The sequence below is a fragment of the Mustela putorius genome, unplaced genomic scaffold, assembly GCF_011764305.1.
Source record: "Mustela putorius furo isolate JIRA1106 unplaced genomic scaffold, ASM1176430v1.1 tig00003834_pilon_pilon_pilon, whole genome shotgun sequence".
Taxonomy (NCBI): domain Eukaryota; kingdom Metazoa; phylum Chordata; class Mammalia; order Carnivora; family Mustelidae; genus Mustela; species Mustela putorius.
In genome coordinates this window covers 64,659,725-64,675,642 of record NW_025421987.1, presented here as the reverse complement: position 1 = coordinate 64,675,642, position 15,918 = coordinate 64,659,725, and positions in this window count along the sequence as shown.

Sequence of the window (15,918 nt, the reverse complement as noted above, 5' to 3'; positions counted from 1 at the left end):
AGGCTTCAGGAGTCTAACACGACAATGTGACTCATGAAGAGGAAAATATTAGAACACGTTACAACAGAACATTTTTCTTTCCCAAACAGCTTCTAAGAAGACTATGGTTTCACTAATCACACTTCCAGAAATATTGGTATTGATTGTTTTTTAAAAAAGAAGATTTAATAGAGAAAGCATACTAAGTAACTTGCCACAGGTGAACAGCAATAAGAAGGTTCTGGAGTTATGTTTTCCAGGAAAGTCTGATGTTTGGCTGGACCTCTCAGTGTGTTACCATCTTGGATCCTTGGGCTCTCCAAGCAATCAACATTGACTGAGACCAAGCAGGAATTTCAGGCAAGACTTTTATTGGGGTGTAGGCTCAAGCACAAGGGAGATAGCACAAAGGAAAGGGTCCTTCAGGCTGACTCCCCAAAGGCCAGGGAAAGTTTTTAGAGACTAAGACAGAAAAGGAGTGCCAGCTAAGCACAAAGGGGTGGGGAGAGATACAAAGTTGGGTGCTCTGGCGCAATGGACAGCACATGCTTCCTCATGCATCTCAGGTCTCATTAGCATGTTAAATCTCTATTCCTGGGCATGATTTTTAGTACTAATGAAGGAAAAAGTTGGTGAAAGATCAGCACTAGGGTGGTCCACCTTGGGACAAACAGGTTTGGTCTTCACCAGTCTTCCTACTCAAGTCTCCCCTTTTTGTAAGTATACTGCTTCCACATACCTAGAAGACACGCTACTCAAAGGGGCATAGTGTTTCTGCTATTGCGGAAGCTGGGTTTTGCAGTGAGGATTGAGGCAACCAGACTCCAGTCCCTGCTCTGTCTCAAATGCACCAGTAACAAAGAAAGTATCATTTCTCCAAACACAAGAAAGAAGGAGCTCATAGAAACTTTTTTTAGGACATCACAGACACAGAGCCTGAGTTCCCATTAGTGCCATTCAAGATAAATGGTATGAAAGTTTGATCTGGAGTCCAGACTACTGCTTACAAGTCAATTTCATGGCCCTCAGACATATTAATCCATAAATTTATTTTTCAAGGTCTATAGATTTCTCTTATGTTCATTTCCCAAAAGTAAATGGGATTTCTAGATCAGTCCTGTGAATGAGGCAGATAATGTTAACTATTTTTTTAGTATCCAATTTAAAATATAAAAATAAAACAATAAATATTTATTTCATTTCTCCAAACCTACAGATTTTATAAGCATTGAAAGATACATTTAAGTCATAAAACCTACACTTTAGATTTTACTTCTCCCAAACCTGGCTTTAACTCATAACCTAAAAACTACTAGAAAAAATGACAGACTATTAAGGCCCTAGTGAGGCTAAAAATATCCCAATCTCTACTTAAGTGGAAGAAATAGGAGTGCCTGTGTGGCTTACTCAGTTAAGCATCTGCCTTCGACCCAGGTCATGAACTCAGGGTCCTAGAATGGAGGCCTACTTTGTGGCCTACTTTGTGGGGCTCCCTGCTCAGCGGGGAGTCTGCTTCCCCCTTTACCTCTGCCCCTTCCTCCTGCTCATGCTCTTTCTCTTGCTCAAATAAATAAATAAAATCTTTAAAAATAAATAAATAAAGTGGAAGAAACAGACTCCAGTAAATAATTACAGTGCAATCAAGTGAATGCTATTAGCTACAGAGCCCTAGAGGAAAACACCTCACCCAACCTGGAGACTCAGAAAAAGTTTCTTGAAGACTAATTAGTAGGGAGGCAAAATTATCTCCTTAATTACATGGTCAATACATTTTTTTAAGATTTTAAGAGAAGCATGAGAATAGTACATCGGATTTTATAAATACTTAGTGTGCACTGGTGCCATCTGGTGGACATTTTTTATAAAACAAGCAGAAAAACATTTTTCATTATTTTGCAATATAGTTTATCTTATAGTTTCTGTAACTTGGGGACCAATGTATCAATTCACTTCTAGGTTTACCTTAAACCTATCAACTTACTACATGGCCACACCTCATCTTCGATTTGTAAATGGGTCTACTACATTATATCTAAAGTAAGTACTTAACAGTGGTATTGTAAAGAAAATCCCAATGAAATGGGCAACAAAAGAACAGATGTTTTTTTTTTTTCTCATAGGTTTAAACGCACTTCAATTCATCCAAGAGTTTTTAGAAGAAAGACTTACTTAAAAAATCTAAAATTATGGATATCAATGGTCCTACTTAAACAACCAGAGAAGCACAAACTTTAAGGAGAAATAAATTACGATCATAACTACATCAGAAACATAAATATTTCTGTTAAATGAAGGACATTATTTGCAAATTTAACAAGTAATAAAATGAGTGAAGAAATTTGTGATGTCTGAAACCAACAAGGGCCATTTACACAAGACATTTCTTTGAATCAATACAAGACAGAAAAACCAAAGAAAGAAGAGGAAAGAATATGAATAAGCACTGGCTTAAAAAGTAAAATGAAAGGATACTCAGTATACATCCAATGAGTGAAGTTAAAATGAGATATCACTTTACACCTATCAGGTTGGCAAAATATAAAGGATATTAGCAAGTGCTAATGAACATGGGAGGAAATGAGCTCTCAAGTATTTCTGTAGGAAAAGAAATCTGGCAATACTTAGTTAAGTATGCATATATCTTATAATACTACAATTCTGCTCCTGGATGTATTAGTTACTTATCACTGTGTAACAAATTACCCCAACCAAGATTTAGAGGCTTAAAATCACAAACATTTATTATCTCAAAGTTTCTGTGGGGGAGAAATCCAGATGTGGTTTGGTTAGGCTCCCCTAAGTTCAGGTTTCTCAAAAGGCTGCAGTCAAGGGTCACCTGAGCTATGATTATCTCAAGGGTAAGTGGGGAAGTATCTGCTTCCAAGTTTACTCACATAGCTGTTAGAGATTTAAGTTCCCTACCACACAGATCTCTCTATAGGGCAGTTCACAACATGGCAGCTTGTTTCCCCAAAGAAGAATGAGAAATGGCAAGCAAAACAAAGTCATAGATCTTTGGTAAACTATTCAGAAGTCACATCTCATCACATCTGCCCTACTTTACTCATTAGAAAAGAATCACTTGGTCCAGCCCATATTAAATGGGAGGAATTTAAGCAAAGACATGAGTATGGGGAGGTAAGAACCACTGGGAACCATTTTAAAGGCTGCCTACCACACTGGGTATATATCCCAGAAATTTCCAACAGATCAATAAAACAGGGACAAAGCTATTCATTATTGCAGTATTGTGTGAAAGATAGTTGTGGGCAACTTAGATACCCATCAACAGGAAAACAGATGAGAAGAGAAAATGTGATATATAAGCATATGGAAAAATACTATGCAATGAGAAAATAGTGAACCAAATTTATATGCATCAACATGGATCCACTTTAAAAACATAGACTGAGTGTAATAAAGTAATGTATGACAGGCTTTATTTAAATTTAACCCATGGTAGACACATGTGACAAAGGGAGAAAAAAAATAGGCATAATGATTTCCATGGACCAAAATCAACAGGCCACAAAATGAGTATAGTCAATTCAATTCTGTGGTTCTAAAGGCATCAAAAACAAAGTCCAAAAGACAGGAGTAAAACTAACGCATCCCTCCATGGCGGTACTCAAGCCTCTGAGTTCTTCCTAGAGATAGCCAGTTATTGATTATAAATTCACTTTACCTACCCTTCTGTATGCTCTTCTGAACATCTTGGGGCTGGGAGATGTCAAACTGTATTTCTAAGCTCCCTTGCCAGGTGGCTTCCTGTTAGACAGTGAAGGGAACTGAGGAAGCTGAAGAAAAAGAAAGGCTCGGGCTCCCAACGTGTGATAGTTGCTGGCAGGCACGCGTGCTGCTACGACAATGGCGTGATTCCAGTCAAGCAGCTGGGGCAGAGGCAACCCCATTTGGTTAAGTGACACTTCTTCAGGAGATCCAGGCCTGCCTTACGTACAGCAACAGGTCAACACAAAGGGCTTAAGCATCTGCAGCTTCTTGCTTCTCATGTTCCTTTTTGTTACTCCAGGCCCACTTGTCTTCCTTTCTGCACCTCTGGCCCCTTCCTGTCAGTACACACTACAAACTTCTGAAAAAATACTGCTTTTCTACCGACCTCATAATTGGACTCCACATTTTTAAACAGCTGAATTCCCATTTTACAAGTAAGACTGCATCAGAGAATGTACCTACTTGTCTGAAAGCCACAGCTGGGATATGAATCTAGGATTTCTAGCTCCTGAGCCTATATACTTAATACATTCTATACTTCCTTTCACATACGTCTAAGTAGAGTGAAACTGGACTTCCACATGATGCCACATGAAAGAAAGAAAGGAGACTGGTAAAGATAGCTCAATGATGCCTGTAGGCCTTTTAAGTAAACATTTATTTTGTATCCTCATGCCTTAGGGAGAAAAAAGTATAATAAAAAGTCACACAATAAAGGACATAACTGACCTCCCTTCCTTCTTCATAGATCCATTATATGCTTGGAGAAAAACTGAATATGGTTCCGTATGTCATACTACAGATTGAATGCTCAACCTGTCATGGTTGATTCGGTGGCAAGTGCCAGATCAGGCAAAGACAGTAATGAACCTGCAACCCATGTTAGATTGTTTTGCATCAGACTGTTTGCATTTTTCTTTTTAAATAATTAAAAGAGCCTGGGTGGCTCAGTCAGGTAAGCATCTGACTTTTGGTTTGGGCTCAGGTCATGATCTCAGGGTTGAGAGATGAAGCCCTGTATTGGGCTCTACACTCAGTGGTGAGTCTGCTTGGGAATCTCCCTCGGCACACAGCCCCCACCCCACTGAGCACACACTCTTTAATAAATAAATAAATCTTTAAAAAAACAATTAAAAGAAGGACTGAGACAAGTTGTATCACAATCTTCAAAAAAAATTTTATTTAAAGATTTTATTTGACAGGGAGACAGTGAGAGAGGGAACACAAGAGGGAGAGTGGGAAAGGGAGAAGCAGGCTTCCCACTGAGTAGGGAGCCAACGTGGGGCCTGATCCCAGGACTCCAGGATCATGACCTGAAGGCAGACGATCAATGACTGACCCACCCAGACACCTCCAATATCTTAAAAAACAAACAAACAAAAAACCCATTTCTAGTATTCTTGCCTGCACTGGAAATTCTAAAACCACAGACAATGGGGGACGTACAGGATGTATAGGATGATGTTACCATCACTTAAGGTTAGAGTCCAAAGCCAGGGGCTAGGAGATGATTTTATTCCTCAAACCAGTTAAGACTCCACCCAACTACAACGAGCTTCAGTTTATTTCCAAATACCTGACAGCAAAAGAAAATGTTACTGTGAATGTGAGCACATTCATAGTTCTGCACTACATTCACAGATCTTCCCTACAAGCAATTAGAAAGTGCTTGTAATTTCCTGACACAGAAGTTCCTTTGGATTACCAAAACTGAAATTTATTAGTTCTCTGTTAGTTGCCTTCTCCCTAATAATAGCCTCCCATAAATTGAGGACCCTCTCTTCTCTTTTCCCTATTTCATATCCTCTTCTTTCCTTTTGCTCATATCAGCAATAACAACATTAAAAGAATAAATGGGCTCTTTTGTGAGACTCTTCTAAATGAATTTCATTAGATGGAACTGAACACACACACACACACACACACTCTTTAGTCACTTTCACTTTTCTCCAAGGAACATCTCAGATTATCAAAGATGCAAAATTTGTGTAATAAACTATGTCAATATTCACTCATTGCTTTCAAATAAATCATTTGGTAACAGCAAAGAACTCTTTCTCCTCTAATGTTAGCTCTGATCAAAGGCACTGCTTTTGATCCTTAATTTTTAATTCTGAAATAATTATATACTCACATGAAGTAGCAAAAACAAAACAAAACAAAACAAAAAAAGTACAGGGAGATCCTGTGCATTTTTCATCCAGCCTCCTACCACAGTAATCTTACATAATTACAGTAAAGGATCAAAACCAAGAAATGGATACTGACACAATCCACAGAACTTCTTATTCAGATTTTGTAAGTTTTATAAGCATTTGTGTATGTGTGTGTGTGCGTGTGCACACACATGCATTCACATGTCTGTGACTCTCCATTTCAGCTCAGGTCATGCTCAGGTCATGCTTTCAGCATCATGAGATTGAGCCCCAAGTCAGGCTCTGCGCTCAGTGTGGTGTTTGCTTGAGATCCCCTCTCCCTCTCCCTTTACCCCTCCCCTGGGTTATGCTTTCTCTCTCTCAAATAAATAAAATCTTCTTTTAAAAAATTAAAAAAAAAATGTTAAGAAAGAAAGAAACGTTTCATCACCAAGAAGCTCCCTTAGGCTACCCTGTTATAGTCACACCCAATCTCCATGTATACCCTATCCCTAAACCCTGGACATCACTAAGCTGTTCTTAATCTCTTCAAGTTTGTTGTTTCCAAAATGTTATTTAAACAGAATCATATAGTATGTAACCTTTTAAGACTAGTTTTTTTCACTCAGCATAATTCCCTTGAGATCCATCCAGGTTGTTCCATCAATAGTTCATTCTTTTATACTGATGAATAATATCCCATGGTACAAATGTACAAGTATGTTTATAGCAACAGTATTTAATTTTCTAAAAAATACTTCTAACAAAATCTTACAAGAAAACCAAATATCTAAATAAAAACAAAACTGATCAGCCTGACATAAAAGTCAAGAAAAATTGAAGGTAGTTCATCTTAAACCGCCCCACCTGCCCAGGGTACCTTCTAAAGCACTAGTTAAACCATTAGAACCTATAATACAGAAAGGAGAATATATCGGAATGAAACCAAAATAATCTGTATGCCTACTCAGAGTAACAGCGAAAACAGAAATAAAAGTCAGGCTGCTGTAAGGAATACATCTACTGTCACCTGCACTTTAACTTAAGCAAGTAGGAAAAAAGGATGCTATTTCTATAAGAAGAAAAAGTTTATCCATTAACTGCTTAATGAAACAAATTTTAAAGATGCAAAAACTATCAGTTATTGACAATAATGCCACATAAGAAACCACCCCAAACTCAACAGCTTAACAATAATCACTTATTCTCACATCCATGGGTTCATCAGCTGTTTAGATGACACTACTTTAAATGTTGCATTCTGAACCAAGTTGGGGAAGGCAGTGACTACTACCCAAGGATATTCTTCTCACGGTGATGACAGAATGACGAGAAAACAAGTGCAAATAAGCAAAAGCATTTTAATCCTTCCCTCTTACACACACATCTGCTAACACCCCATTGCCAAACCAAGTCACACAGCCAAATCCAAAGTTAAGGGGCAAAGAAATACATTCTACCACCATGAAGATAGGGCAAATATAAAGCTATAATATGTTACTACACAGTAGTTAAGAATAGTGACCAACAATTATAAATATAATTATATAGTAAATATAAAGTTATATGTTACTACAGAGTAGTTAAGAATCGTGACCAACACACACACAGAAGACTTGCTATTGCCCCAAATATTTCCTCCATCTGAATATACCTTTGCTTAAGCCTTTGGTCCCTGACAAAAATGAAAATACTGTCGGGGTAACACTTGACTCGATAGCTTTATTTATCCCTTAGTATCAAAGTATTTCCTATGAAAAGAAAGAAAGGGCAAGCATGACTACGGAAGGCAGAGTAAGAGACTGGAGGAACCACCCAAAACAAACTTTTTGCTATCTTATAAATTTATTTAGGATCAGAGATTATCTATTCTCACAATATAAGAGACAAAATACCACAACAGAACTCTGTAATCAAAATACAATTTTTTAAAGATCCTCTTTGAAGACAGAATTCCACATTCCAGACCATTCAGAGTTATTACCATCCCAGAAATCTGCTTGGTAACATTCCATGGGGACTTCTATAGCAATTGTTTACACTGTCACTCTTGAATCCAGATGAACACTGATTTACCTCAGCCTTTCTCAAGTAGTCAGCCCCTCAACATTATTCTGATCCAAATGCAGAGGTACAGGAAAACACAGAAAATATGTATTTTATACTTGTGGAATACCACCCAATAAATTCCTTTCTGATTAGAGATTACCTTCTCTATATAGGTCCTCTGTCCATGTGATTATTTACAAATGCCAATTTTGCCATTATATACAATAAAGTACCTTGGAGAAAGAAAATAATTTACTCTGTTAAACAGAACAGTCTGTGTTAACACTGTAACATCAAACTTCTGTGGTTAACTATTAGCACCACTCACATAAAATTTCCTAAAGTTTACAGTTAGATATAAATTCTATTTCTATAAATAAAATGAGATTTTGAACATCACAAACAACTCTTCCTACAAATCCCACTTACCATCGCTCTAATGTCATTGAGATCTGCTTGGTTTCTTATTTTATGGATAGACTAGTAAGGAATTAGTTAAAGCTAAACTATACTCAACAAAAATACCTACGCATTTTTCTATCTATTCACATAAATCAGATAGTACCACTAACTACATATTTGAGGACCTATGCATTGTACTATACCTGCACTATCCTAAAGAAATGTATTGTCCAGTTAGAAGACAAAAACATATAAAAATAGTAATAATAACTCAGGAGGCATATAAAGACTAACGAAGTAGGACAGATAGTAACTGCTACAGAAGTTCAACAAACAGATCAGTGTGGACTGGGCCTCACCTGAGTTAAACTAGAAAACATTAAGTGAAGAGAAAATATGTCAAACATCAAGAATAGTAAATAAAATAAAAAGAGATACTGCCATAAACTGTGCCAAATGGTAGTTATCTATCAGGAAAGGTTTTGATAATGTCCTGAGATTCTTAATACTCTTTGACACAGTTATTTCCTTCCTAAGAAAATAATGAACAAAATAGATTTCTTACAGGCAGGGGGAGGGATGGAAATTAACCTGGAAATGCTCAACTTCAGAGACTAGCTGATAAGATGTTGGTATATCAGTCTATCAATTGTCTAAAGCCACAACAATGCTGTACAATGACCACAAACCCACAATGGTATTCAAGTTTATTGCTCATATGCCTGCAGTCAGCTGGGGGATTGGCTTGAAGGCTCTGCTGATCTTAGGCTTACTCACACGTCTGAGGGTTAGCTGGCCTCATCTAGAGCAACTGGGGCCACTTGGTCTGTGTGATCCGTATCTCTTCTTCCAACACTCAATCTGGCAAGTTCTCACAGCTATATAGAGGCCCAAGCTGTCTGGAGACCTAAACTTAGAATTTTTTCCTCCTTCTAATCACCAAAGCCCAGAGTAAGAGTAAAAGGGCACTACAAAGTTACATCAGGGGACAGCAAACTACAGACCTCAGGCATAACCTGGCCTACTGCCTATTATTTTTTTTTTTACTTTTATTAAAATTGAACCTTCCGCTTTCATTTACATATGGGCTGTTCTCATTCATGCTACAAAAGTAAAGCAATTATGACAGAGACCATATGACCTGCTAAGTCTTAAATGTTTATTGTTTGGTCCTAGGCTGTAGGGTACAGGGAATGAAACATAAGGAAAAGTATAGAATTAGGGCTACTTCTGCAATCTACCACTGGAGTGTTGGTTCATCATTATAAGACTTTTTAATGGCTTAGAAAAGACTTATAAAATAATGCTAAAAAGTAAAAGAAGGTAAAAAAAGAAAAATTATACAGGTAGTACAATGCCACCTCCACATGTATTACATATAAGTAATTCATATACATATATTATTTTCATATATATTTTTAAAGGCAAGCCACAGACCAGAAAATATTTGCAAGATACATAGCGGATAAAAAGGATTTGTATCCGGGGTTCCTGGGTGGCTCAGTGGGTTAAAGCTGCTGCCTTCGGCTCAGATCGTGATCCCAGGGTCCTGGGATTGAGCCCCACGTCGGGCTCTCTGCTCAGTGGGGAGCCTGATTTCCCTTCTCTCTCTCTGACTACTTGTGATCTCTGTCAAATAAATAAATAAAATCTTAAAAAAAGAAAAAAAAAGGACTTGTATCCAATATAAAAAGAACTCTTAAAACTCAGCAATAAGAAAACAAACCCAGTTTAAAAAAATGGGCCAAAGATCTGAATAGATACCTCATCAAGTAAGATATACAAATAGCAAATAAACATATAATAAGATGCTCACCCCATCTGTCATCAGGGAACTATAAATAAAAATAACAATGAGATACCACTACCCAGCTATTAGAATAGTTGAAATCCTCAAAACTGACAATACCAAATACTGATAAGGATGCAGAGAAACGAACTCTTAAACACTGTTGGTGGGAATGAAGAATGGTACAGCCATTATGAAAGACAGCCGGCAGTCTCTTCCAAAACCAAACATACTGTTACGACAAGATCCAGCAATCATGCTCCTAGGTATTATCCAAATGATTTTACAACCTATGCTCACACAAAAACCTGCACATGAAGTGCACTGCAGCTTTATTCATAATCACCAAAGGCTGGAACTAACCAAGATGAATGAATAATAGGTGGATAAACAATGAATTGGTGGATAAACAAAGCATAGGATATTCTTCATCAGTAAAAAGATACAATCTAGTAAGCCACAAAAAGAAGAACATTAAAGGCATATTGCTAAGTGAAGTGAAAGAAGCCAGTATGAAAGGCTACACATATTGTAGAATTCCAGTTACATGACACTCTGGAAAAGGCAAAATTAAAGAGATGGTAAAATGATCAATGGTTGCCAAGGGTTTGGGTTCAGGATGAATTGGTGAAGTATAGAGGATTTGGACAGTAAAACTATTCGGTATGATACCGTAACGGTGGATGCAAAACATGAATTTGTCAAAGCCCACAAAACTTCATAGTACAAATAATGAACCTTCATGTGTGCAAATTTAAAAAAACATTAAGGTCAGAGGATTGAATGCAGACTGTGACGAGATTCTAGCTGCGTTAGGAACATACGAAACAAGGTCGCTGAAGGCGATCTGATCACCCTGAAGGTGCTGATCTAGTAATTAGAAATGAGTGCAGTCTACAAGACTAAAGCAAAAGGAACCACTCACAAGCATAAGTTGTTTTTCACAGGATATAGGTTAACAATTCTGTACACTAGAATTCAACAATTAAATAAATAGATGACAGATGATGAGAACAATGGCCAAAGTTAGAACAATCCAAAAATAAAGTAGCATTAGATAATCACCCAAAATATAAAGTAAGTATTCATGAATCCATATTGTTATAAATATATGACTGAGCAAATTAGTACATGGAGAAAAGAAACAAATCTTTCATAAAGAAAAATACTGAATAATTTATATAGATATCCCACCCTCAAGGAGGGACAGTATGAATCACTACCTCTTAGGTATAGTCTGTGCATAATGACTTCCTTCTAAAGTGTACATTAGGGAAAGGGGGTAAAAGAGTAACTTTACAGCGGAGAAACCTAACAAATATTACCTCAGGTGACGAAGGCCAACATCAACAGTGATAAATCACGTTGATATTATGTGCTTTGATACAATGTCATGAAATAGCACTTTGCCTGTGGTCTTCCTCCCAGTAACACATAACCCCAGTCCTAGGAGAAAAACATTAAAATTCCAACAGTGGGGTATCCTACAAAATATTCGACAAGCACTCAAAACTGTGAAGGTCATTAAGAACAACGGAAGTCAGAAAAACTGCCACTACCAAGAGGAGACTAAGGAAACATGACAACTAAATGTAACATAGTATCCTGAATGGGATCTTAGGGGGAAAAGAAAACCTATATTAAATATAAACTAAAGAAATCTAAATAAACTAGACTTCAGTTAATAATAATGTAACAATATTGGCTCATTAAGTAATAAAAGGAGAAGCTGGGTGTGTCATATATGGAAACACTTTGCACCTTCTCAATTTTTCTGAAGATCTAAAACTATAAAAAATGAAGTCTATTTAACTATGGAGTATTATGCCTCCATCAGAAAGGATAAACACCCAACTTTTGTAGCAACATGGACGGGACTGGAAGAGATTATGCTGTGTGAAATAAGTCAAGCAGAGAGAGTCAATTATCATATGGTTTCACTTATTTGTGGAGCGTAACAAATAGCATGGAGGACATGGGGAGTTAGAGAGGAGAAGGGAGTTGGGGGAAATTGGAAGGGGAGGTGAACCATGAGAGACTACGGACTCTGAAAAACAATTTGAGGGGTTTGAATTGGCGGGGGGTTGGAGGTCGGGGTACCAGGTGGTGGGTATTATAGAGGGCACGGATTGCATGGAGCACTGGGTGTGGTGAAAAAATAATGAATACTGTTATGCCGAAAATAAATAAAAAATAATTTTTTTAAAAAATGAAGTCTATTTAAAAAAAAACAAAAAATTTCAACAGTGATAATCTCCTTACATGGAAATATGGATAATTTATGCTTTTGTCCTTAATAGTTCTCTGGGCCACACACATTTTCTAGGATAAGCTCTATGCTAGTCTAAAAAGTATAAACTTATAAACTAGTGTTCAACTTGTTTAAATAGTGAACACTAGAATTGTGATTATAAATTTTAAAAGCAGACACTAGTATTTATTGAATTAAAATTTGCTATGAATCATATGCTAAGAATTTTAACAATACTCTATGTAGTGAGCAGTATTACTCCTTTTTAAAATGTGGGAAAATGTAACATTAGAAAGTCCTACAGCTAATAGGTGCAGGTAAAATGACCCCAAAATATCCTTTTATTTCTATATAATACAGCTCCCCCAGAATTACTGGTACAGCACCTCATAAACTAATGCTAGTATATATACTATCTTAAATTACTTCACAACTGAGATATAAATTATAAAAAGCCAGATTAATGTGAAACTGTGTCACACACAAAAAAAATGTGTTAACAGGAACCATTGCAGTGCTAACTCCACCAAAAAAGAAAACAAAATCTCCATCAGATAACAATACAAGCTGCACGGCTCTAGAAGAAACAGAGTGACTGCCAATCTTACACCTAATAACTTCTAAGTATTACAGAGAACTTGTTTTACCAGAAGGTATCATGAATCATACCTCTTCCCTAAGTAATAAAGCAGTTCTTTCAAAATGTGCCAAGTCAAAGAACTAAAATTGAACATTCTCCTCATACTACCTCGAACTTCATTCAAATAGATATTGAGACTGACTTCTTGCCTTCATCAAGGCTTACCATCCTACTGCTCAAGTTATTTCCACATGTGACAGAACTGATAAACAGAAAGAATAGCCTACATCTGTGCTTTTTGATTCCATTTCATGATTCCTTAACTCACAAGGTGACTTGACTGAGGCTCCTCTATTTTTAGGTAAATTGGTCCACATCATGCAAAAAAAAAGTCAAATGCAGAGTTAGGCGTGAACAAGGGAAACCCAAAACTTGCCCAGAGTTACATTAAAACATCAGTATCCACGAACAGGATCAAATACATGGGTAAAATAATGCGGAGAATTAAGGCAAAAGAAATAAGGCAAAAGAAAAAAATTAAACTCCCTTACAACTTACAGCATTGACAAGTCCTTGAGGCAGGCAGAGAGACCTTCCTCTAGGAACTCAAATGCCTCAGTGTTTACACTTTGCTAAGGGCAAAAGGCAATTTTGGCCTGACATTTACCTGACCTCCAGGATCTTTTAAGTGCCCCTTAACATATAATTAGAAACTCTTTTATCTCTACCCACACCAAACAATCTCCAAGCACATGGCCCACTGATACAAATCTTAAGGGTCTCATGACTAAGGTTTTACTATACAGTAGTAAACTACACTTTTTCTAACAGCAGCTAGCTAGCCCCTCAAGGTCCTGGAAACCTCGCTTCCAAAATTCCTTAGAGATGTAGGCTATCCCTAATCACCTTCCAACTTAAGTGTACATATAATCAGTCACTCTGCACAACCTCAGCACAGCCCTTTCTGCCCACCAATCCTGTCCTCATGCTTTAGTAAAAGACACCTCACTGAAGACACCTCAAGAATTATTTCTTGACTGTTCATTCCTGAACCCCAACATTTCCACATCAGGTAAGAGCCTATCAAAAGGACACAGAAGCCAGATTGATGGGGTACAACATGAGCATCTGGAACAACATGAGCATCAAAACTAGAAATTCAGGGGTTTCTGGGTGGCTCAGTCAATTGGGCATCTGACTTCAGCTTGGATCATGATCCCAGGGTCCTGGGATCCAGCCCCACGTCAGGCTCTCTGCAGAGCAAGGAGTCTGCTTCTCCTTCTTAATCTGCTGCTCCCCGGCTTGTACACTCACTCTTGCTCTCTCTGTCAAGTAATACTTTTTAAAAAAATTAAAAATTCAACCAATAAGAAAATTACCCAATCTCCAAGTAGAGACAAAAGATTTGAACGCCATTCTACACCAGTGAAGATATATGAGTAACAAGAAGTACAGGAAAAGATGCTCAACATAATTAACCATTAGGGAGACGCAAATTAAAACTACAAGTAGACACCACCATCCACCTATTATTATGACTTTAAAAAACCTGGCAATATCACACAGTGGTGAGGATGCAGAGTAACTAAAATGTCCATATACTGCTGGTGGAAAAGTAAAATGGCACAAACCACTTCAGAAAACCAGTTTGGCAAATTTTTATAAAGTTAAATATATATTTACTATAGGATCCAACAACCCCATCCCTACTTTTTTACCTAAGTAAAATGAAAACTTGTAGAGAAATATTCACAGCAGTTTTACTCCCAATCATCAAAACCCAGACATTGAAATGTGCAACTAGGGAATGGATAGCTCTGGAACATCCCATTACTCAAAACGAAAAGAAACAAACTTGATATATACAACACCTTGGATGAATCTCAAGTGCACCACACAGTGAGAACACACTCAAAAACCATATACTATATGATTTAATTTACATATTTTGGAAAAAACAAACCACAAGATCAGAGAGCATCTCAGAAGTTATGGGGTGGGTGGTTACAGATGAAGAAAAGGCTTGAAAACAAAGGGGTAGCAAAGGGAATATTAGGGGAAATGATAAAATTGTTCTGTATTTTGGTTGTGGTGATAACTGCGTGAATCTACGTCTTTTGAAATTCATGGAACTGTAAATCACAAGGCTGAATTTCAGGAAAAATCAAACAAAAAGCTTGTAAAAGAATAAATCCTCTAATTCCTTAAAACCAAAACCAACTAATAACCCAAGGAAGCTTAGGGACATCAGGATTAATTAACAGCATGAGCCTCCCACTATAAATGCACCGAGAATTTGGTATTACTTCTGGGAATTTAGTATTATTTCTAGTCCTGCTAAAAGGGTTTACCTAAATCTAATCATGAGAAAATACCAAACAAACCCAAACTGAGGAATAACTGGCTTGGACCCTACAAAATTCTGTATAAAATGTAAAAACTTAAGAACTGGTCCAGATGAAAGAAGTTTAAAGAGATATGAGAACCAAGTGCAATGCATAATCCTAGATTTTTTTTTTCTATAAAAGGCTTTATAGTTGGGACAAACTGATAAATTTCAACACAGACCACTGATTAAATGTCAGTATTGTGTCATTATTAATTTTATGATTTTGATCATCGCACTATGGTTATGTAAGAAAATTCCTTGTTCTTGGCATGGGGTGGGGGAGGACGATACTGAAATATTTGGAGGGATTACTTTAAATGGTTCAGGAAAAATTAATAAAAAAGAAAGCAAATGAAGTAAGTGTTTGCATTTGGCAAATCTGAGTGAAGGGTATCCAGGAATTCTTTGTACTATTATAACTTAGTTTGATATTATATAAAAATTCAATTATTTTTAAAAAAGCAACATCCCTTGGGCTAAAAATAACAGATAAGTAATCTAAAGGATAGAATCAATATGAACACATTTACTAAAATAGTCTACGGAAAACTCTGGCACTTAGTATTGACTACAGAGGAGTGTCTAGTCCTGGCACTCAGCCTGGAGTTCTAG